We start from the raw sequence: 23,037 nt of genomic DNA on the forward strand, positions 1-23,037 counted from the left end.
ATTTCTCTGAAATCACTGTCGTCATTGCAGGAACACTCTGGACATTCTTAAGTGCTTTGTGGGCTAACTGAAAAGTGTTATATTGCCTTCATAAGGTCTACTTTAGAGCTGGGGTGAGTCAGTATTAGTGTATACTCTGCAAAACACCATTGTAATGTTCTGGGTGAACCACAATGAGTCTGAAAAAATGAGTTTAAATGTTACTTTTAAGCTGCCATCAGCAGGTTTAAACAGAATGTAGCATGACAGTGATGCTCACACACTCTTTGTAGTTCTGTACAGATCACATAAGCAGTTTGACTGACCAGCAGAATTGAGAGCTACGACTGTCAGTTAAGCAAACGAGCTGCAGCAGAATTAATATTTTAAAACAAAATGAGAGCAGCACACTGTGCGCACACAGTGAAGTGCACTAACATTAACACTACATTAAAGTTTTGGAGATGAGGTCGAGGCCTTTTTCGGGTTCAAAAAGTCATCTTTGATTCATCACCTTCTCTTTTTCTGTCCAAGTGATCAGCGTTACACAGATTTAATTTAGTGAAGCTGAAACTTTAGTTTATCTCAGCGCTCTGTAACACTTCAACTGCTGAAGAGATTAAAGGGAACAGCTGCCTGTGCTTAATTGAAGTAAATGAAACAGTAAAGAAATTTGTCCTTTGTCAATGGAAAATTATACTTAGTAGTCAGTATAAGCGTTTAATGACTGCATGATGACCTTTTTATGACTTAGACTGTTTTATAAATTCTTTCCCACAGTGATAAGAGCTAAACAAGCAGTTTCACTCCCTACCAGGAAGAGGAGAGCTGGACACTTTTATCTGCGCTCCCTAACAAGAAGAGGGGCCGCGTCTTTCCGAATCACACACACCTACATACGCACTAAAATTCCTCTGTTTATGAATAGACGTATTCACTGTTGTATTGTTTTTGTATATGAATAAAGACAAGTGCAAGAACAGAGCGCACATCACAGGGCCCCCACTCTGGTGTGAGTGCTCTGTGAATGCCCTTGCAAGTAAAAGCTGCAGCGTGTGTGTTTCTACTCTCTGACTCTCAGCTGAAGAAGTGTCTTTAGAATAAATCTCTTGACATCCTTTTATACTACAAAGAAGAATCAGCAGCTGAGGAGGATTAATGAATGACGCCAGGGACACGTTGCTGTACTTGGACTCCATGGTCTCCGGTGTTACGGATTCAAATATTGAGGATGGATACAAGAGGAAAACCCAAAATAACAACACTGGTCCGGCCGGGTCAAGTCAAACGATGATTTAATGAACACACGCGTGGGAGATGGACACCATACAGCAGACAGCATCAGATCTCAAAATGGTGGAGCCTTGATCAAACTCTTATAGCCTCTAGTGGCCCCCACCTAATCATAAAAGCCTAAACATTCACATTCTTTCTCTCACACAGCGCCTAAGCTACGACCTTGGCTCCCTGTTTATCTGCTCCTGCTGAGATGGGGCAGTATGCTCTGTTCTCTTCTAACCAGACAAATAAGGCGATGACTTTCTGTGAACAATATTTCTTATAACTCAGCAGTATAATGCATCATAAAACAATATCATTCATTCACAATAAATCAGCAGTCTAATATAATGCAAATCAGTTTACCAAATGTAATAGTTATCACCTTCTTCTAATTCAGGAGAATAATGCAAACTAAAACTACATAATAATTCACAATCTTTAATTAGGGGTCTAACATGGCATAAAATAATATTATAATCCCACAATTCCCCCTGATGAGCTCTTTAGACTTAAAGAGCTCACTTACACCCTGCAATCCAGTGTTGCCGGGTTCATTTCTCCTTACTCCTGAGGCCCTTTGTCCCCCTGTTGGGTGAACCATATGTGAGATGACCTCTGTGTTTGCGCAGTTCAGATGCAAGAAAAACTTTTATTACAACAACAACAGTAGGTACAGATGATACTCCCATCACTCCCCAGTTCTCCCACAGCTTTATTTCGGTGCTACCTTATACCCTCCAAACGTACTCAGACTAGAACCTCTGTCCGAGGAGCTTTTAACCTTTATTTTATTGCTGTAGGCACCAGTGTCTTCCAGTCGGGTGATCCTCTGCTCTTGTTTCCTTCAACCTCAGGGGTTAGACAACCCTTCAGTCGTTGCACAGATCAGGGGATTATTCTGCCCCGATTTCAAACAATGATCTGTGTATTCTGGGATCACAGCTGTGTTCCCCAGAAAAAGGAACAGGAACATGTCCCCCTTTTGACCGAACCTCGTTGGTCTGGTGTTCCTGGATTTCCGTCAACCCCTTCATGGTTATTGCTGTGTTTATGGGATCCATCCTTTTGAGGTGACTAACTGGAGCCCAAAATGCCATGACACTTGAACCCAGTTGATGTTTCCGCAGTCACCGTATCTGTCTCTGCTGCGAAGGATCCTCGTATATCTGTGACCTCGTCTGGTGTCTGTTCCTTTCTCTGTAAGAGACAGAAAACCAAAACACCTCTCTTCCCAGCTCTAACAATCTAATGTTGTTATCTACTGATCTTTTGGTCAGTATTATTTTTTCAGAATTGGTTTAGAACATTCAGAATGTCCCAAGGACTTATCCTAATTTAGTGTATGTGTGTGTAAGCGTGTTTGCATTTAGCCTGCTGCACTGGCATTTCCTACACTTTATCAGTCCGGACTATCGCCGAACGAAGCTTATGACCTTCAAAAGACCGAGTGCCAACTCATTATAAGCACATTTGCAAGATATGTATGAAAATGATTAAAACCACTCATTCTAATAAAATACATCAAAAACAAATTAGCCATTTCTAATTCTAACATGTGTCAATTCAATGAAGCTAGAAAATTAAAAGAACAGGTTAGTGACCTCGTATCTTAGAAAGTATCAGACTTTCTCCTACCCAGTGTCGTTGCTCCAGTCTTGTTATCCTGTGTTAGGGAATGAAATCAATTTAATTGTCATGTTAGATCTGTTCAACTCCTGGCTCCGCCCAGAGCCTGCGTCTTCACAATTGTCTACAAACAAAACCTGTATTAATATGAACTTCACTTCAACATGAACTTGTTGACTACTTTTGACACCTGTAGATAGAAGATTAACATGAGGTTATAACAATCACTGTAATACAAATGTTAATATAATATCAATAGCTTCAATAAATGTTTAATGCAATGCTTGTTATATGATTCTGATGTAACAATAATGCTGATGCTACAATAACAGTAAAACACACCCTTTTTATCCCTTACTGACCACAGCAGGGGCCTCTATGTTTTGATTCAGCCATGAAGCTCACCTGATTCATCACTGAGCCCCACCGGCACTGGCATCTGACAGGGTGGCGCTGCATATTCTTCCTTTAATGTCACTATTTTCAATCTGTTAATTAGAGTGTTTAAACATGAAGTAGACTACGTCCACAACAAGTCAATACAGCTGTAAATATGGCCATTTATCAATCTATTACCAATCAATAACAAAAGATAGCTTTTATTTTATGCATGCTTTTAGTCAACCACTCACCCACAGGATCTCCAATCCCAGAAAATTCCTTCTCCTCATTTAATGAGTCTGTCCTCCTTCCATGCCCTGGTAACTGGTCCATCCAGAGCCATATCATCTTAAAATATACATACAACAAGCCAAACCACACCTTGGTCACACCAACCCTTTTCCGCCCTGAAGATGTCCAACGCCATCTTAGTCTGGACTGTCAAAGATGACTTTAACGCTGACTGTTCCGACAATCCATTTATAACATTTCCTGGTCAGATTAGCCAATCCCTGCACACTGGAATAAACAATCAACATGATCAACATTTTTCCTGCGTGTTTTTTCACCATCTTATCGATTCCAACGCTCCATCCTTATGTGGTTTGCTACATTATGTTTATCTAGAACTCCACTCTGTCTCTAAATGTTTAAAGAATTTTTCCTGTTAGGGGTCAAATTTTAAGAATTTGACCATACGTGAAATGAATGATGTTATCACCCCCATCGGGGCTTACCTTTCCCACTTCTGATGATATTCCTCCCTATTCTTTGCAAGTACCCCCTTTTGGTGGCGAGAAACTGTTGGTGTGGTCAAGTGGGTGCTGTAAAAACAAAAGCTCAGGACAGAACAGTTATCAGTCACGTACTTCATACCAAATTAGCATATATTGAATTTCATATTGATCCTCTGAGTGTAATGGTACATTTTAATTTGAATTTATCAAAACTAAACACAATAATTTATTTTAAATAAAGTTTTAAAAAACTTTATTTTGCTCTTGTTCTTGTGCAGCACCACATCTCAGCACATGCCCCTGTCGGTTCTATCCTACTTTTCTAAATTATTGACTATTTCAATGGAGAACCTAAATGACGTGGACCAAGGTTTGTCATTACATATCTCTATTTTGAATGTGACACGTCTATCATTCCCCTGTTATTCATAGACATCAATAGAAGTCTTTTTTTCTTTTTTTTTTTTTTGCTTTTTTCCCTCTATAAAAGTTAATTGGCTTTTTTACAGTGGCTTATGGTTAATAATAACATGTTCAGTCAGGAGTGAAATCAAAGCTTCTCTTCACTTTAGCATTTAACATTCCCAACAATATAATGTGATACATTAATCGAAACACAGCTAATAAAACACAATTTTCTTGATGGAAACATCAGTAGCTCAAAATTAGCAACCAAAGGGTTAAGTCTGCAGTTCACACTCATGTGAAGCTACCGCCTCCCCCTTTAGTCTCTCTCATCATTCTACTCCTGCAAAAACAAAACAAAGACAAAACATCCACCCTTCTTTTACAGGCGGGGTGAATTGTTTGTGGACATTTACTAATCCTAAAGTCGGTACCGTTTTTGTCTCAGTATCAAGTCAGTTAAAACTTTTAGTCGTCAGTCCATCACAGTCCAGTCACATGCATACATTCACACACCTTCATACCAGATATTGCTGATAATGGAGTCTCACACGCAACCTATTCGAGGCTCCATCACCAGCAAGATGACGTCATCATTTTAAAGGAAAACAGTTCCTTGTTTTTTGGACTGGATTGACTCGCTGCAATCCTTTTAGCCTCAGGACTTCTCGTGTGATCAATGTCTCATATAAGTGAATTTCTCCCAAGCCCATTATAATCATGGAGAAAAATACTTTGCAACTGTTTTCAGTAAGAATATTTTATAGCGCTTTAAAGTTCAATCTCTCAGGCCTGGATTAAAGAGCTGATTTGTTAAATCAGGAACTCACAAAATACCAAAATATCACCACCGGTGGATCACTCCTCTCAGATGTTCTTATTTCAGTGCACTGTAACAAACGCAAAAACAAACGTAACCAATAAAATACTCATATAATAACAAATACTGGGGCCCGTTAGAAACATGTCCAAGCATAAAACCATCTTTCTCTCTCTTAGAGAAAGAAAACAATCCAAACCTCACTGATAAAATCAACCTAGTGTTAAGCAAAACCCAAAATCAACCAAAACTTCACCAGAAAGTTTTCCTCCGTCCCGGGACAATATTGTGTAGGCATACAGGTACCGTAACTTCTTTTTGCACTGACAAAAACGTGTTGGACTTATTTGATTCAATAGTGGACACTAGTTACACACAAATGTTTTGCTTTGGTAGAAACTTAAACAACTGAGTTAAATCAACACAACCTTTTCATATTCAGTAAACCTATGCATTTTGAGTTCATATAACACGATTAAAACATGTTCAGATGGAGTAAGTTGAGCTGGAATATTTTAATCCTTCACAATTCTGTCATTTTATTTCAACACTATTCAATAACTTTTATCCAAATTCTACTTGGTCCCTTAAATACTACATGTTGTCTTCATATTGCATACGGTTCAACAAAGTCTAAATTCTGGTTACCATAAAAATTGAATGGGTCTACAACAACTACCATCCTCCTATCTTTATCCTGATTGCAGGAGGGCTGGGAAATAACCCTGAAGTGATAGATTACGAGGCAGGGTGCACCCCGAACAGGTCACCAGTCTATCACATAGAAACAAACAACCATTTACACTTACATTCACGGATAATTTAGAATCATCAATTAACCTAGCTCTAACAGCTGCATGACTTTTCACTGTGGCAGGAAACCAGAATACCCAGAGAGAAACCACTGCAAACTAACCAGACTGTGGACTTGCACCCAGGACCTTCTTACTGTGGAGCAACAGCACTCACCAGCATGCCAACAATGTAGGAAATACAGGGAAGCTATGATTTCCTGTTGAATTTTATACAGATCTAAAGCCTGAGGCAATTGTGTTAAATACATGTGGGATACTTACGTAAATCCAAGGGCTGGCCCCCTTGGATTTCTTTCTTTTTTTTTTTTTCAGTGTGTTCCTCCTTCAATTAAATCTCAATCACAAAAATGTGGCGCTCCGAAATAAGGCTCACACCGTTAATTCATCATTTTCACTCTGTACCACTGCTCCTTATCAGGCTGTGTGAAGCACAGTAAACAATTCAGTCGAGGCCTTGAGCCATAAACAGACATCACTCACAGACATTGTTTTCATAACCAAACTGCTTTAGACCCTGTCCCCTAAATCTACACAAATGCCCTCTGGGTGACATGAAATGCATTTAACCAATTAACAATCAATGGCTTCTTGTTGTTGTAACAAATTCTGTATTTGGACGTTTGTGTGCAGCATTTTGCGTATCAGCATAGCATTTGTTAGTAAAGCATTCTTCATTGCAGCAGCGTGTGTGTGTCACTCTTCATTGCACAAACATGTGTATGTGTGTGTGTGGATCACTTCTCAGTGAATTGAATCAGCATTTCGATTTGTGTGCGTGTGTGTGTCATTTCTCAGTCAATCAACGAGTGCATATGTGTTCATATGTGTGTTTCTCTTGCTTCTGAGTCAGTGTATGTAAATGTGTGTGTTTGTGTGTTTGTGTTCATCACTTTCCTGTTCTGGTGTTCTGGGTAAACCACGGCCACGTCAGGTTTGACAACCTCCTGCTCCAACAAGCTCCGGCCTAATTTCAAGTCCTGTATCTGGGACTCGAAGCCTAACAGATGGGTTCGATTAGCAGCCAGCCCCCCCTGAGCCATGCTCAGTTTCTGCTCTGATGTCTTGAGCTCTCACTGAGGGCAGAAACCTCAGAGTCTTTTCCGTACACGTCAGATTGAAGTTTATTGATGTTTTCCTTGCTTTGCTCCACGGCCTTCTGCAGCTCTGCTGTCCGGCTCTTCTCAGAGGTCACCTCCTGACCGAGCCCCGACACCTGTGCCTTCAGCTTATGTTCTTCTGCTGCTTTTGTCCAATCTGAGGTGCCTTCTGACCTCAGTTACTCTTCGTGTCTCTGGCACGCCCTTTTTACTGCCCGATCATCCGTGTTGGTCCGTCACTGTCCTGCACAGTTTTAATGCAGAGTTGTTAAGGTCAGCATTCTTTTGCTCGGCCTCACTTTTCATCCGGGCTTAATAGGCGTCTCGTCACAGCTCTGTCAGCTGAAGCTGTCTGGAAATCTCCCCCGTGTAGTGAAACGGGCCTTGGATTTAACGTTCTCCATCTCTGCTGCATGAGATCGCTTTCCTGCAGCACTGTTGACATTCTCAGGCTGTTGTTGTGGGTCCAGCTGCTGTAGCATTTGGTCAGGGTCACATCAAAGATGGTAGAGGGGAGAGCAAAGATGGTAGAGGGGAGAGCAGGAGTCCAGGTCAGCCTCGGCTTTCCGGGCCGACAAAGCAGCCTGTAATTAAGCATAAAGAGAAAAAACAAAAACAAAACAAAAACAGACGAACAGGAAAATGATGTTGTTTTGGCTGTGTTATTCAGAGAGGGGCCAGGCCCTGTGTCAGCCTTCTCCCCCCCTTTTTTTTGTTTTTTCTCACTATATAATCAACTCATGACTCACCAAGTTGACAGGACAACACAGATACATGTTAAAATTCTTAAGATCATGTTTAATAATTCAAAAAAGGAATTTTATTTCATTCAGTAATCTCTTGTATTAATCAATCAGAAGAAAACATGTCACAATTTGACTCTTTTAACCACTAAATTTGTTGTTTCATCACTGGTTGTTCATACCAGTGTCTGTCTTTTTGAAGTCAAGTTGTTGTCCTGCAACCCAGAGAGTTTATTTGTTAGTAGTGGATAAACTTTATCATTTAACATCAGGTGTATGTTAAGTTTCGCTGCTTTAACCTTGCTGGAAACTCTTCACGTGTTCATGAATGTAAGCTGTTTCTTCATTGCGTGTGTGTGCGTTTGTGGGTGGGTTATTTTAACTTTTTTCTCAAACAAGGCATTTCTCTAATTGTGTGTGTTTTTAATTTTGTTTCCCAAATTTTGATTTCCCACCTTAAATAACAGCAATCCATGTCTTCAGCCAGGAATTAGAGCTTGCTTGTGAGATTCAGGGACACATGGTGCCAAAAACAATTCAGTGAAAAACTTGCCTGAAAATTTCCAGTAATGGTAACCGATAACTGGAGGAGAAGATGTCCTTTAAGCTTCTTTTTCGGGTGGGGACAAAGTGAGAGGTCAAACTGTTAAATTTTGAGCCAGAGCTTGGCCTGTCTGTCGTCCCAATTTTGTTAATCTATCCTTTTGCTGGTGTACTCAGGTCTCCAGGTTGAGAGAAATCCACCTGTATTAAGAGACTAAAACATTCATTTACTATTTTTCTTACAACATCCATTTGGTTCATCTGCCTAGATTTTACTCTCTCTCTTGGTGCATAGTTCACACAGTCAGGCAGTTGCCTTTTATGGGCATGCAAATTTCCGGTCACTTACCCCCAGCAGCTGCGAAGCCGTCTCTTCCATATCAAAACCCAGCCAAACATTAAACATTCACCGTAGTCATTCAAAACTTTATTTGTAATATTATAATCAGCAAAATCAGCGTTTTAATTACAGGCACGTATCATTGTTTGCAAATCATACTTATAAAACTCAATAACACGCTAAACAGGAAGTCCTCTGTGGGCTTCACAGCAGCCACCTCATTTGCATGTTCACACACTATCTAAAAATAGCTCGCAGTGCTGCAGCGCGCTGTCGTCACACACAGCCTCGTTTCACACTCAACTTTCTATTATATTACAAAGACGTCTTATATTTACAATCACTCTCAGGCCTGAAAGTTTTAGCGCCTACACAATTTTGACAAATTTAAGTTAACGGGTCCAACCGAAGAAAGTCCAACTTTTTTGTAATCAATTAACCAGTATCAGACTCTAACTGTATCTGGCCTCATCTCTAAAATCCCTAACTCAATTTAAAGTGTCCAAAAAAGCGCAGATAAGGAGCCTCTAACTCCTAGCTTGTTCCAGGATGCCCTGTACCCCACAGTCAAGCCAAACTGAACTAACTCTGTTCGCCGACAGGTCAAGGTCGCGCGTCCGTGGCCAGGAGGGAGCGTAACCTCCGGGCTATGCGCCTCTTAGTGGACTCTAACCACCGTTCTCACAAAATTTATAATACTTTTAAACCGCCGTCAACCCTCTAAAACAAGAGTATGACTGACGCAGATGCAACGTTATGGACAATGGAGACTCTAACTCGCAACATGGCCAACACAAATGCAATCCTTAGACCAATAGAGACTCTAACTCACAAAATGACCAATTCCCTATCAAACTACCTGGGACTCTAACCCAGTATTATTTTCCTTTATCTTGGGACTCTAACCCAGTATTATTACCTTTACCTGAGACTCTAACTCAGTATTATTACTTTATCTTGGGACTCTAACCCAGTATTATTACTTATAAGCTTACTTCAAGTTTCAACCCTCATGAGATTTTTCATCAAAATCAAAACAGACACTCACCGGCAACTTTTACTGAATAGACATTTAATTTTATCGTCCAATTCAGCACACTTCGGATAAAATCAACAGGCCTGTGCCTACCTCTTTTATAAAGGCGCCTGTCCACTCAGTTCAATTGCCGGATAATGTCTGCCCGTCTGACCACCTCGGACCGTCCAAGCCTCCAAAACTTCCATCCCAATACCCCAAAACTGTTACGGATTCAAATATTGGGGATGGATACAAGAGGAAAACCAAAAATAACCACACTGGTCCGGCCGGGTCAAGTCAAACGATGATTTAATGAACACACGCGTGGGAGATGGACACCATACAGCAGACAGCATCAGATCTCAAAATGGTGGAGCCTTGATCAAACTCTTATAGCCTCTATTGGCCCCCACCTAATCATAAAAGCCTAAACATTCACATTCTTTCTCACACAGCGCCTAAGCTACGACCTTGGCTCCCTGTTTATCTGCTCCTGCTGAGATGGGGCAGTATGCTCTGTTCTCTTCTAACCAGACAAATAAGGCGATGACTTTCTGTGAACAGTATTTTCTTATAACTCAGCAGTATAATGCATCATAAAACAATATCATTCATTCACAATAAATCAGCAGTCTAATGTAATGCAAATCAGTTTACCAAATGTAATAGTTATCACCTTCTTCTAATTCAGGAGAATAATGCAAACTAAAACTACATAATAATTCACAATCTTTAATTAGGGGTCTAAAATGGCATAAAATAATATTATAATCCGACAGCGGTTCATCAGCCGACAGGAAGTAAAGATGCTCTGTGTGGTGAAGTATCTGGTTCTGTAAAGGTTCTGTAGCACCAGCTGGAAACCTTCGACCAGTCGATATGAGGACAGTGTTGTGCAAAAGTCTTGACCTGCTCCTCATTTCTTTATATATATATTTGCCAACCAGCCATTCTTGTAAATTTTTAAGTGGTCTTGAGTAATAGTTCATCAGGCTTTCTGAAGGTCTTTCAATTGTTTTTATTTTTTGGGTCATTGGCTGCTTTTTCACTCATTCTCAATCCAGTCCTTTTTCCATTTTCAGATTATTTTTTTTAAGCCACTCAGCATTAAACTTTGAATCATTTAAGCATTCAAAAATTAGCCCTCAGTGAGAATCATCACCTGAACCAGGAAACAATTATGTACAATACTCTCACTTTCATGTCTGTGAAGGTTCTCAGTCATCCAGGTCATCGTAGTCAAAGGAGCTTGCAAAGAAAAGCATCTGGACTTCTTTAAGTTGTCCATTCATTCATGACAGTCATAGCTCTGTTCTCTGAGTGTCTGCTTCTGTGATCTATGCAGCCTGATGTCAAAAAGTGTGTGAGCACCACTGTTATGGTGGAGTTTGCCCCGTTTGTCTGTTAAACCTCGATGAGTTTCTACTGTTGAAGGCATTTTTATTTTCTAAACTGGCAGCACACCAACATCTGCTGCTTTGATGGACTTACAGTAAACCATTAAAACTGAGGTTAAAGCACACAGTATTTTTCTCGTGATGATGTCAGGGATTTCAGAGAAACAAAACTGAAAGTGAGAGTCAAAGGAGCTTGCAAAGAAAAGCGTCTGGACTTCTTTAAGTTACTTGAAGACGTTTCACCTCTCATCCGAGAAGCTTCTTCAGTTCTAAGGTCAAATGGTGGAGAGTCCCAGATATAAACCTTGTGGGAGTGTCCCCCCACAGAGGGACAAAAGGACCCCCTGATGATCCTTAAGTGGGGCCAGGTTTCACAATGAACTCTGATTGGGACCCACACCCATTTTCACACCTTAGCTCAGGCGATTAGAGGATCATCAGGGGGTCCTTTTGTCCCTCTGTGGGGGAGACACTCCCACTAGGTTTATATCTGGGTTACTCCCCACCATTTGACCTTAGAACTGAAGAAGCTTCTCGGATGAGAGGTGAAACGTCTTCAAGTAACTTAAAGAAGTCCAGACGCTTTTCTTTGCAAGCTCCTTTGACTCTCACTTTCAGTTTTGTTTCTCTGAAATCCCTGACATCATCATGAGAAAAATACTGTGTGCTTTAACCTCAGTTTTAATGGTTTACTGTAAGTCCATCAAAGCAGCAGATGTTGGTGTGCTGCCAGTTTAGAAAATAAAAATGCCTTCAACAGTAGAAACTCATCGAGGTTTAACAGACAAACGGGGCAAACTCCACCATAACAGTGGTGCTCACACACTTTTTGACATCAGGCTGCATAGATCACAGAAGCAGACACTCAGAGAACAGAGCTATGACTGTCATGAATGAATGAACATTTGAAGCTTCGTGATGATGTCGGGCACTCACACTGAACACTAAATGAAAGTTTTGCATTCTTCCTGACAGACACCTCAGAGCCTGCCTGACCTTCTCCTCATTCTTCCAGGTAACGACTTCCACAAAGCAGGAAGCTGGAAGAACCGTGGTCAAAGGTTCAGTGGAAGAATCTGACTGATAGGTGAGAGAGTGCATCAGGTTTTGTGTCTTACAGCATGGTCAATAGGACATGTGAAATTAAATATATTAAAGATGAGCCCACCTGGCTTGTCTTGGGTTTAGCTTCTTGGCAAGTGAAGGAACTTGAGGTAGGTATAACACCTTGAGTAGGTTATAGTCACCCACCCAAAGAGAACTTCATACAATTTTCCATCTTTTTTGACAAACATTCAGGCTCTTTGCAATTGTTGCCTTTATGGACTAAATTTAGTTTGGTTTGTGGTTGTGGCTCACATCTTTGACACAGGGAACCAGAACACATGGATTTAAATGCAGACTCAGACGAGTGACACAAGTTTCAATGATTTTTATTATAAGCAAAGGATGGCACCGAGCCAGAGGATCCAGTCCAGCACACACACCAGGAAGGAACTGAGAAGGAGACAAGAATCCAAAATAAGGACACTTGGAGAGTTTCCTTCTACAGAGAGGTGATGTAATCCTGATTTACTGCTTCTGGTGTGTAAAACATCGTGTAGGATGGAGGAGAAACCGATGTTTGAGCACGCTGCTGGCTGTTGAGAGCAGATGTGTTGACTGAACTCCACCAGCTGATGGAGCTGTGCTCACTGGACTGGAGAATCCTGCCACTCACTAACACACAAACCAACAGGAGGAGGCAGCAAGACAGAGAACAAAGATGAGATTTTTCTGTTCCAAGCTACAAGATATTGTTACAGTTTATAACTCATCAACCCACCTTTGGTGTGAGCAGCCTCGGCCATTAATGATCAGCGCATCAGCTCTGCTGCCTCGTAGGAGTCCTCGTTGAACACCTCCAGTCTCAGCTCCAGATTCAGCCACAGATCCACGTGAGCCCCTCGGCACGCTACAGTCACCAGGCTGTTTGCTCTCAGAGTTCAGCTCCCCTGGATTACTGACTACCTGACAGGCGGCAAACTGCAGTCTACGGCTGTTACTCTGGACGTATATAAATATGTCTTAAATTATATATCCTATGATATATAATTTAATATTTTTTAAAAAAAAAATTTTTTCATTTACTTTGAATAAATGAATAAACGTTTTTAATCAATTATATAGTATATTTCAATTTAATTTTTAATTGAAAAAATACAATTGTAGATTTATAGAGGTATGATTTTATAAATTTAAAAGGAATGTTGTTCCCTTGACTACCGCAAAAGTGAAATTCATGGTTATTTTTCTCTAATGTTTGACATGACTTGGCACTGTTTTTCACCAGTTCACATCACTCTTTTTGAAGTTGTATCTGTGTTCTGGATTATTGGAGGAAATTTGAAAGGCCAAATTGTAAATGTGTCTCCCGTGGACAAATATCTGCTTGTCCAGCAGAAGTACAGCCACTGAAGATTCAGTTTTCTTATAATCATTTTTTTTCTCTTGTTTTTTTTAAGTTTCCTGATAGTTTGGTAGATGTTACTATTACTATGAAAGTGTTCAAATTGAAGGGATCACACTTTGAATGTGTTCATAAAACACACTGCACAGACCTAACATGTTGGCAGATGAGGAGGTGATAGTGTGTCCATAAAATTGTGTGATTGTAGTTGTGGAAAAAGTTATTTTTTGCGAAGTAGCGACGTACAACCCAAACAGTTGTCCAGTCAATTTCTTGGCTCACTATCCTTTGTATTGCTATGTAATCTGTGTAATCTAATTTAAAAATTTTATTATAATTTATTTAGAGTAGTCTTAATCTTTACAGATTCAGAGGGAGGTGGTAAAGCTTTACTGGGATATTGTTCTCACAAGAGGACTTAAATCTTTTGTAATCACCTTCAACTAACCCACGTTTAGTATCCTTTTTTATTTGTTCTACAAAATATGGCTTGGCACGTTTATACACCACTTCATGCCATTTTCTTTCTAAAGGGCGTTGGATCTTTGGGTGAAATTTGAAAAAAGAAATTGTATCTATACCACGTTTTAAATGTGTTTCACGTGAATCAAAGGATTCTGATACCAGTTTGTTCAGATCAGACACACAAAGTTGTATATTTTTACTGCAGCTGTCTCTTTCTTCTTTACCAGTAGGTATGTATTTATTTATTTCTTTATATGTGTCACTTTTAAATTGATCTTCTAAAGGGTTCAGTCTGTAGAAAACATTCTTACATTTTTCACTAGAATCATAAAATACACTACTTGGATTTAACATGTCCTTAGGTGAGTGCTTTTTAAAATTTAGATGTTTTAGATCACGTGAAAAAAATTCAGTGAAAACTACAGTTGTTGAGAACCCATATTCTTTGTGCCAACAATTATGTTTTTCATTGAGTAGACACATACAGTCCCAGCAAGGACTATTGAATGTATAAATCACAATTCTCGCCACAGAAATTTCAATATTTTTCAAAATTGTTTCAATTTCTAGACATAAAGGTGGTTCACTGTGTATGTGATTTTTATAATCTACCTCAAATTTCCAAGAAACAAAGACAGTCTTACTATGTTTCATAAAAATAAAGGCAATTGCAAATTGTTTACGTTCGTGCATCAAAAGAAACTCTGTCAAAACCGGAGGTATTATATTTTCATCAGCTTTTGGAATTGTCTCTTTAGGCATTTCTTTGATTTCACGACAACAATCTATTTCATTTTTATTTTTGAGGTTTTGAATGAATGCACATCTGTCTTTCATTAATAGTCCTTCGAATTCCCTTAACTCTCTTAGTTCTGTCAGTTTCTTGTAATCATTACAAGTTTGAAATTGGGGTAAAAAAATGATCCGATAACTGAATATGTTTAGAATATTTGAACAAAAAGGAATTGTGGAGTTTGGATGTGTATGCTTTCTTTTTGGTTTTATGTTAATAATGATAAAATCGTCTGAAAATGAGTCTATTCTTATGGTGGAGTTATCGTCGGTAATTTTGGATACACAACAAGCATTTATTTGATTACAGCCATGTTCAAAGAAGTGATTTGTTAGGATATCAACTTTGCATATAATGTAATTTCTTTTTAGACGATATTTTATTTCATATTTTTTATAGAGCCATTGTGCTGTTCTCATCACTAAAAAAGAGAGAGGAAAAATAGCGTTATTGTCATGGGTGTTAAAATGTTTTTTTTTTCAAGGTTGGCTGATCCAAAGTTTTTTATTATTTAGTATTTATGGTATCTCACAATAAAAAATAAATAAAAACACTAAATCCACCAGTTTGTGTGTTAAAGCAGAGATGTTTTCCTTTTTAAATTAAGTGAATAATCATTTATTCATTTATAGCAAGAAATGGCCCCAGTTTGTGCCCCCCCCCCCCAAACTCCACCCTCACATATAGATTTGTCTTTCTCTCTCATGCTTTTGACATTGTCATACTGTCTATAACACAAGTTATAAGTGAAATTACACAAATATAAATGAAGAAATAAACAGGCAAGAGAAACACATGAACAAATGTAGCGTATAGAGAATTTAAACCGATGATCAGGGAAGAAAAAGGTGTTTGGCACAGCAGTACATTCAGGTCAGAATTCTGACTGCAAAAGCTGCCAAAAAAAGACTTTTTCTCTATTAGTTTGGAAACTTGTAATATAAAGAGACAACGATCATCAACTAGGACTAAAAACAAACTTTAGCAGGACATAGGCAAAATGTTTTGCTGGTATGAAATTCAAAATAAGCTGATTTAACAAAATATTTTATTGATTTGTGCGTCCATGGCTCAAAATGTAAAATTGTATAAAAAGGGATGTGAGTCTCAGTCTCAAAGAAAGATTTATATTCATTAACTCACCTTCGGTACAAATGCAGCTGTAATGGGCCGACTTTCTTGTCTTTTTCAAATATTTCATTACCTTGTCTGGTCTGAAACAGGACAGATAATTGAGATAGTTCAGTTGACACTGAAACAGTGTATACAGACAGGTCTGTAATTATTTGGATAATGGGGTAATTTTGCTTCTAGATACCACCAAGTACTAAAATGACAGCAATTTCTACACAGATGCATATATATACATATTTATAAACCTTATATATATATAACCTTTTTAGAGACATTTACAGTTAATATCAAGACTGAGATGATGTAAAGTACTTGCATATTATAAATCAAAGACTGATTATTTTCCATGGTAAAGAAGTTGATGAATTGTTGCTGGTTTGCGTTGATTTAGGTCAGAGGAGTCTCACGTTAAGTTGTTGATTTTTCAACCTATACAGAAAAAAAATTACATGTAATAATTACAATATTACACTAAAAGCTCTCATATCATCACAGTGACATCTCATTTTTATTGCACTATTCACTCTTGTATCCATGTGAAACTACATGCAGCAGGTTTCCACCCAGCTTTTATAGATGTTTCTTGTTTTTGTCCTCCCAGCTGTTTCAGTTTCTTGCACAAAAAAAAGTGTTGTCCTGTCAAGTTATCTTATCTTTTAAAATTGCCCAAGGTGATTAATGAGTGTTCGTATGTATGTATGCATAAAGCTATCTGTAAAGTAAGGGACAGCGAGACCTGTGTGTAGATAAGATAACTGCTCTACAGTACTGAACAGGTTTACTTCATCAAGCTATCTGAGCCAAATAAGCTGATACCAAATCATTGCTTTTCTTTTTGTGTTTTGATAGTAGTAAAGCTGAAACAAACATGCTTTTTTGATCCATAGAGTTTGTTACATTGTTCACCTCACTGCCTAAGCTGCCACAGAAACTCTGATTTGCGTTTTAACCCTTGTGACAAAGTATAAGTATAAAAACAGGATACAAAGAAACTTACCTACGAGGCAGCAGAACTGGGTCGCTTATCAAAAAGGACGTTTTGGAAGATCTGACAGGATTTTATAACAATTTCTGACCATGTGACCACTCTAACTCCTCCCCTTTTCTACCTGATCATTTCACAAGTATATTGAACACAAATTATCTTAAATTTCAAGTGTGTTTTGTGATCACATCTTCTAATCGCTAAAAGTGTATCCAGTCACACAAGTTTATTTCCATTAAAATCAGAGATTGTGTCATGACTTGCCCTCAGTAAGCATAATCACTTGAACCAGGAAACAACAATGTAGAACAGGTTTACTTTCAGTTTAGCTTCTCTGAAATTACTGTGATCAGAACAGTAATATCACTGTAGATAAAGCCTAAGGGCTTTATTGATTAATTGAAAATTCTTATATATACTGTAAAGTGTAGAAGTAAATTTAAATCTAATTTGATATACAAAGAGGTGTTTACAAGGGTTATAGAGCTAGTTATGTAGCTATTTGGTGGTTACGTGTTTTGATATTTACATGTTTACACATTTGAATGTTTACACATGCATGTTCAAAGCAGTAATAAGTATGTGTTATAGCTACCTACTTGTTTTCCCTGGATTGATCTGAGTATAAGATTTCCTAGCTTCTGAGAGGCCAGTGAAGTATTCATGAGAGCGGTATACAGGAAGTGTTGGTTGTTGTTGCTGTGTGCTGAGAGTAAGGAGGCTGCTAAGAAAGTTATCAGTCTCCATCTTGCTGTTCCTAATTATTCAGAGAGATTCCAAACCATCGAGTGAACCCTCACGTTACAATAGACAATGTAAGACTATTTATACTCATATTCTTGCAAAAGCCTGATGTTTTAGGTGAACCCCCTCGAGCCCTGACGTCTGAAACAAGAGTTAAAAAACCTTTTAGTTAGAAAAATGAAACTGCTTTCATCTGTCCATTTCCAAAACCAGGTTCAGCTGCATTATGTGTACAGACAATGTTGTGTACTCACACTAAACACTAAAGGAAATGTTTGCATTCTCCTGGACTGGCAAACATTTTGTAATCATCTCTCTGAAAGTTCCTCTACCATCACATTTTGATCCAACATGCAAAACTATCTGAAAATTGTCTGACTGGCAATGGCTTCATTAGGGGACCTGATCCTTGGGGTGGACCAATTTTTGGCACAGCATGTTTTGGGGTTTAAAGCCACAGAGACTCTGTGTTTAGAAAAAAATGTGTCTCAGCTGTTCTGATACTCCTGACACATATGGGATGACTAACGGTTTTTGGTTAGACAGCAGTTGCCCTTCTTCTCTCCTGGATCACCTCGAGGTTTCTTTAGCAGCCTTCCCAGCTTGGACAAATATCCTGCTGGGATGATCACTTTTACTCAGGGCCTTCTTGATATAATATTCTTTTGTTTTCTCCCAATGAAAACGTTACATCCAGATAGACAGAATCAACTTTTGGGGATTTCCTTATTTGGATGATTGAGCATGTATCAAAACGATAAAAGAAAACAACACGTCAGCCATGGACTGGCCTCCGAAGACTGTGGACCTCAACATTATTATATTATTGCAGCAGCGTGGGATCATCTTGACATAGAAGAGAAGAAAAGGAAGAAACATCAAAAGAAGAGCTTTGAATGCACTTCAAAAAACCTGGAGAACTACTCCTGAACACTACTTTCACTAAATTCAACGTAGCTTTCCTGAGAGAACATGATGCGTGATAAGCAGATGACCTAACAAGGAAAAAAACGAAACTCACACAATATATATGGAGAAGGGTGATGGGGGAAGTGGAAACACTAGGGGTACGAATTAAGCATAAGGAGACAGGAGGAAGTAAAACTAAACCCACTGAACACAGGATGCGAGGCTGTAAGTTACAAATAAAATAATAAGGCTTTAAAGTAAAACAGGAAGTACACGAACCCCCAAACCTGACACAGGATTGGGGATAAACAAAGACGAAACACAGAGACGTGACATACTTGTTTTTTATGGATTACAGAAGACCTCTTTGGATTTGCTGTGGCTTTGTGGTCAGACAACGCCAAAGATCCAAATGACATGTGGCTTTTTTTTATAGCGTATATCATGATTTACACAGGTGGTAGGATGCAGTGAATTCTCACAACATGCTGTGTTGGTTTTTCAAGCTGAACAGAAAAAAAAGTTGCATGCATTATGGCAAATGGACGGGTTCTTATACATCGATTTTCTACTTTATCTGAGCACTCAAAGCGTTTTACACAACTTGTGCATTCACCCAAGCACTGTTTCTAATTTCTATCTAACATTCACACACATTCATACTCTGATGGATGCATCGGAGAGCAACATGGGGGTACTATACCAACCCATAAGCACAACACATTCAATGACACACACTGAAAGCTCTCCAGCCCCAGATCCACACCTCACTGTTTTTACGTCATTTTCTCTGGTATGCATGTGAAACTGGTTGTAGCAGGTGTCTTGTGACATTTCTCACATTTTCTCCCTGCGGTCGTGAATCTGATGTACATAACAAAGGGTTATCTTTGAACGTTCTTTACCCTTAGAAAATAAAATGCCCGTGGTGACTGTGTGAGACAAAAAAAGACATTATATGTGTTTGGTTTCTGTTCTTAGAGTCAAATTTTAATCTGAAAGTTCTGCTTTTAAAAAGGCAAGTTTATTAAGTTGCCGCCTTAAAATGTGATTTAAATTTGTAATCATTGTGCGAACACTCTAACAACTTTTACCACAAAAAGGAATCTATAAAAATGTAAAGTACCAACTACAGTGAACACAAATTACATTCAAATTGGACAAGTATAGTAAAACATGTTATCTGGTTACTTCTTCTCATCATTGAAAATGTATCCAGTCAGCCAGGAGTTTCATTTCTGTGAAAATAAAAACAAAACAATCCTGACAACGTGATTACACCTTTGTATGTTTCAGTTTTGTTTGTCTGAAATTCCTGCCATCAGCCTCTTAAAACGAGTCTGCGTGCTGTCACGACTTCAAGTTGTTACATAATTGAAAGTTTCCACACAGACTCTATAAAGTCTAGTTTAGAGTCCAGGGTTAAGACTGTAGACTTAACAGTATCACTACTGCAATAGTTTATAAACTTAAAAAAGGGTTGTTTATAAAAAATGTGAAGAAGATGGTCCTTTGGAAATGAAATGATTAATTGTATAAATGAATGTGTTTGTATGTGACCCGTACACTCAGTGTGTGATGATCTGTGGTTAGTGGCCTTCTCTCTTTTCTTCCATTACACTTCCACTATGTGTAACAATGAGTGTAAATTGTTCAGGTACAACAAAGACAGTTGGAAGGAGGTAACCCAGAAAGACATTAAAGTATACATGCGTCTTGATTTTGAGTGGTGTGCATACATCTAGTAATGTGTAAGTGGTAAGACTACACACCTTCGGAGCGAGAGTCACAAGCAGTGTTGGTCAAGTTACTTGAAAAAAGTAATCAGTTACTAATTACTGATTACTTCCCCAAAAAAGTAATCCTGTTACTTTACTGATTACTTATTTTCAAAAGTAATTAATTACTTAGTTACTTAGTTACTTTTTAAAAACACGATTTACAACCTGAATAGGTGATAAAGCGATAGATCTTTCAGCCCAATTCTACTTTTTCTGCATAATCCATCATACAAAATGTAATCAAATGGAAAAGTCTCTTTTTAAAACTTGTTTTATTAGTTTTAATCTTTTAACTTTATGTATCAAGCAAAAATTAAATTATATGCACCATTCTCTGACTGGAAGAAATTTTAATATTTAATAAATATTTAAACGTATTTTCTGCACATTCCAGCACATAAAATAATTTTTTTTGTGTGTTTACACTCAGTCTTTCAAATAGATGCAAGTAAAACACAGCAGAAAATAAATAAAGTCAAAGACTAGCGGTCCTGTTGCTCTATTTTCACCTGTAAAGCAGGAGTGGGGTAGGCGGAGGTTTACCCTGGTGCAGGTGTGTCGCAGCGGTCAGTTGAAGAATCCGCGAGTTTCTCTGTGAGTTTCCCATTACGTCGTAGCTACTCGGTGCTTGTTTGGAAGTTTAGGGGTTTTTTCACTGTAAAAAGAAGTTTTCTTCCCACGCACAACGGACACTAATGTTTTTGTCACTTTTTATGGAATCAAACTCAAAGTAAGGTCAGTACTTCCACGCTTTAAACGCTGCACGCTCATACTCTCTCTGCACTCGATATATGATCCATTGTTGATCTGCACACAGCTGTTGTCACGAACGTCGCACTCGCTTACGTCACTGTCATGAGACATTCTCGCAAAAAATTACGGTTTTAGTAACGCAGTAACGCAGCGTTCCTACGGGAAAGTAACGGTAATCTAATTACCGTTTTTGCAATAGTAATCCCTTACTTTACTCGTTACTTGAAAAAAGTAATCGGATTACAGTAACGCGTTACAAGTAAAGCGTTACTGCCCATCTCTGGTCACAAGTTCGATTTCCACCCGGTATCCAGTAAGTGTCCTGGCTAGACCTGCCATACTAAAACCAGCCCTGGAATGGTGCAGCAATATCTGCAGCTCGGACACAAGAATTTCACTACATGTTGTACTCTGTATAATTGTGTATGTGACAAATAAAGGTTGTTGTTCTGTTAATGATTTTACCTGCAGTTTATGTGATACAGAGTCTGCCCAGATGATTTTTTCGACCACCATGTCACGCCAGAAATATTACATGTTTTTACCGGCGATTCACTTTGACAACCGTGACAAAAAACAGGCCAACAAGACAATCATCTATGTCCCCAATCCAAACATCACAGTGGATGAGCATCTGGTCGCTTTAGGTGACGCTGACCTTTCAAACGGAAATGCCAAGAAAGCAGTTACTAAATATACCATAAAGATGTGGGCAACATGTGATGCCAGGACAAATTATGGGTGGAACATGAAACGTGTAGACGGTTCTCCTGTAAAGAACCAATTGAAGTTTGTGGTTCTGGAGATTGATTGGAGGTCTCAAGAGACATAAGACATTATTGTTTTTCATTAATTGTCCTCCTGGTCTGGAGCCGTGCCAGAATCAAGTGTAACTTTCAGATAATTTTCTGCAATCACTTTTGACCAGGAGCACAACAGATGTTACTTTATTTCACAGGTGTCAAACTCCAGGCTTCGGACGTCGGTGTCCTGCAGGTTTTAGATGTGTCCTTGAGCCAACACAGCTGATTTCAACGGCTAAATGACCTCCTCAACATGTCTTGAATTTCTCCAGAGGCCTGGTAATGAACTAATGATTTGATTCAGGTGTGTTGACCCAAGTGAGATCTAAAACCTGCAGGACACTACCCTCGAGGCCTGGAGCTTGACACCTCTGCTTTATTTGATGTATACAAATTTTAAATGGTTTCAAAGCAAATGTTAATGGAAACTTTGACCGAAAGTAGTCTGTGATTAACAGTATACTATGTATGTTTGATGATTATTTCTTTTTTTCAAAATAACACAGAAATTATGTTTTTTTTGGAATTTGAATTCAAGCTACATAAGCTCAGATTAATGAGACTTTCTATATATAATAAACGGAAGTAAAAAAAACCTGTAATGTTCAAAAGAATTGAAGTTGATAAAAAGATCTAACACAGCAAGCAGTGATAATATATCTGTTACTACAGTTGTTAAGATGAGTCTTGAGGGGGAGGTCATTTTTGGGTGGGAAGACAAAACTGTTTAACAAGAAATAAACACATGAGGGTTAATTATCTGAGAAGTGTAAAGATATCTTGTTCAGTGCCTCCTCTTGCCTCACCTGTGCCTTCAACATTCCTCCTTTTAGAAAAGACTTTTATGTCTTTTGTTGATGTGATTTAGCAGCCAAACTAGCTCAACCAGATGAACCTGGGTTACCACCCAGCTGCTGGAGTTTCACACACTTCTCTGCCACTCCTGACTTTCTCATAGAGTACCACAGTTCCACTCTTGGCACTCCCATTATATGTTTTTTAGATCCACAAAGTCAGCAGAGCTCCTTCTGACATTCTC

General features: G+C 38.7%; 2 long non-coding RNA genes across 2 annotated transcripts; both read right to left on the reverse strand.

Moving 5' to 3' along the window:
* Nucleotides 1-8,295: 8,295 nt before the first annotated feature.
* Nucleotides 8,296-11,062, reverse strand: LOC146513509 (uncharacterized). Its single transcript, XR_014874844.1, has 2 exons — nt 9,751-11,062; nt 8,296-9,686 (listed from the first exon to the last, which is right to left on the reverse strand). It is a non-coding gene; the product is annotated as an uncharacterized LOC146513509 (long non-coding RNA).
* A 1,537-nt stretch (nt 11,063-12,599) lies between these two features.
* On the reverse strand, nt 12,600-17,136 carry LOC146513510 (uncharacterized). Its single transcript, XR_014875142.1, has 5 exons — nt 17,021-17,136; nt 16,340-16,452; nt 16,033-16,103; nt 13,008-15,310; nt 12,600-12,901 (listed from the first exon to the last, which is right to left on the reverse strand). It is a non-coding gene; the product is annotated as an uncharacterized LOC146513510 (long non-coding RNA).
* Between the last annotated feature and the right edge of the window lie 5,901 nt (nt 17,137-23,037).

Source organism: Neolamprologus multifasciatus, chromosome 7 (assembly GCF_963576455.1).
Source record: "Neolamprologus multifasciatus chromosome 7, fNeoMul1.2, whole genome shotgun sequence".
In the NCBI taxonomy this organism is placed as follows: Eukaryota; Metazoa; Chordata; class Actinopteri; order Cichliformes; family Cichlidae; genus Neolamprologus; species Neolamprologus multifasciatus.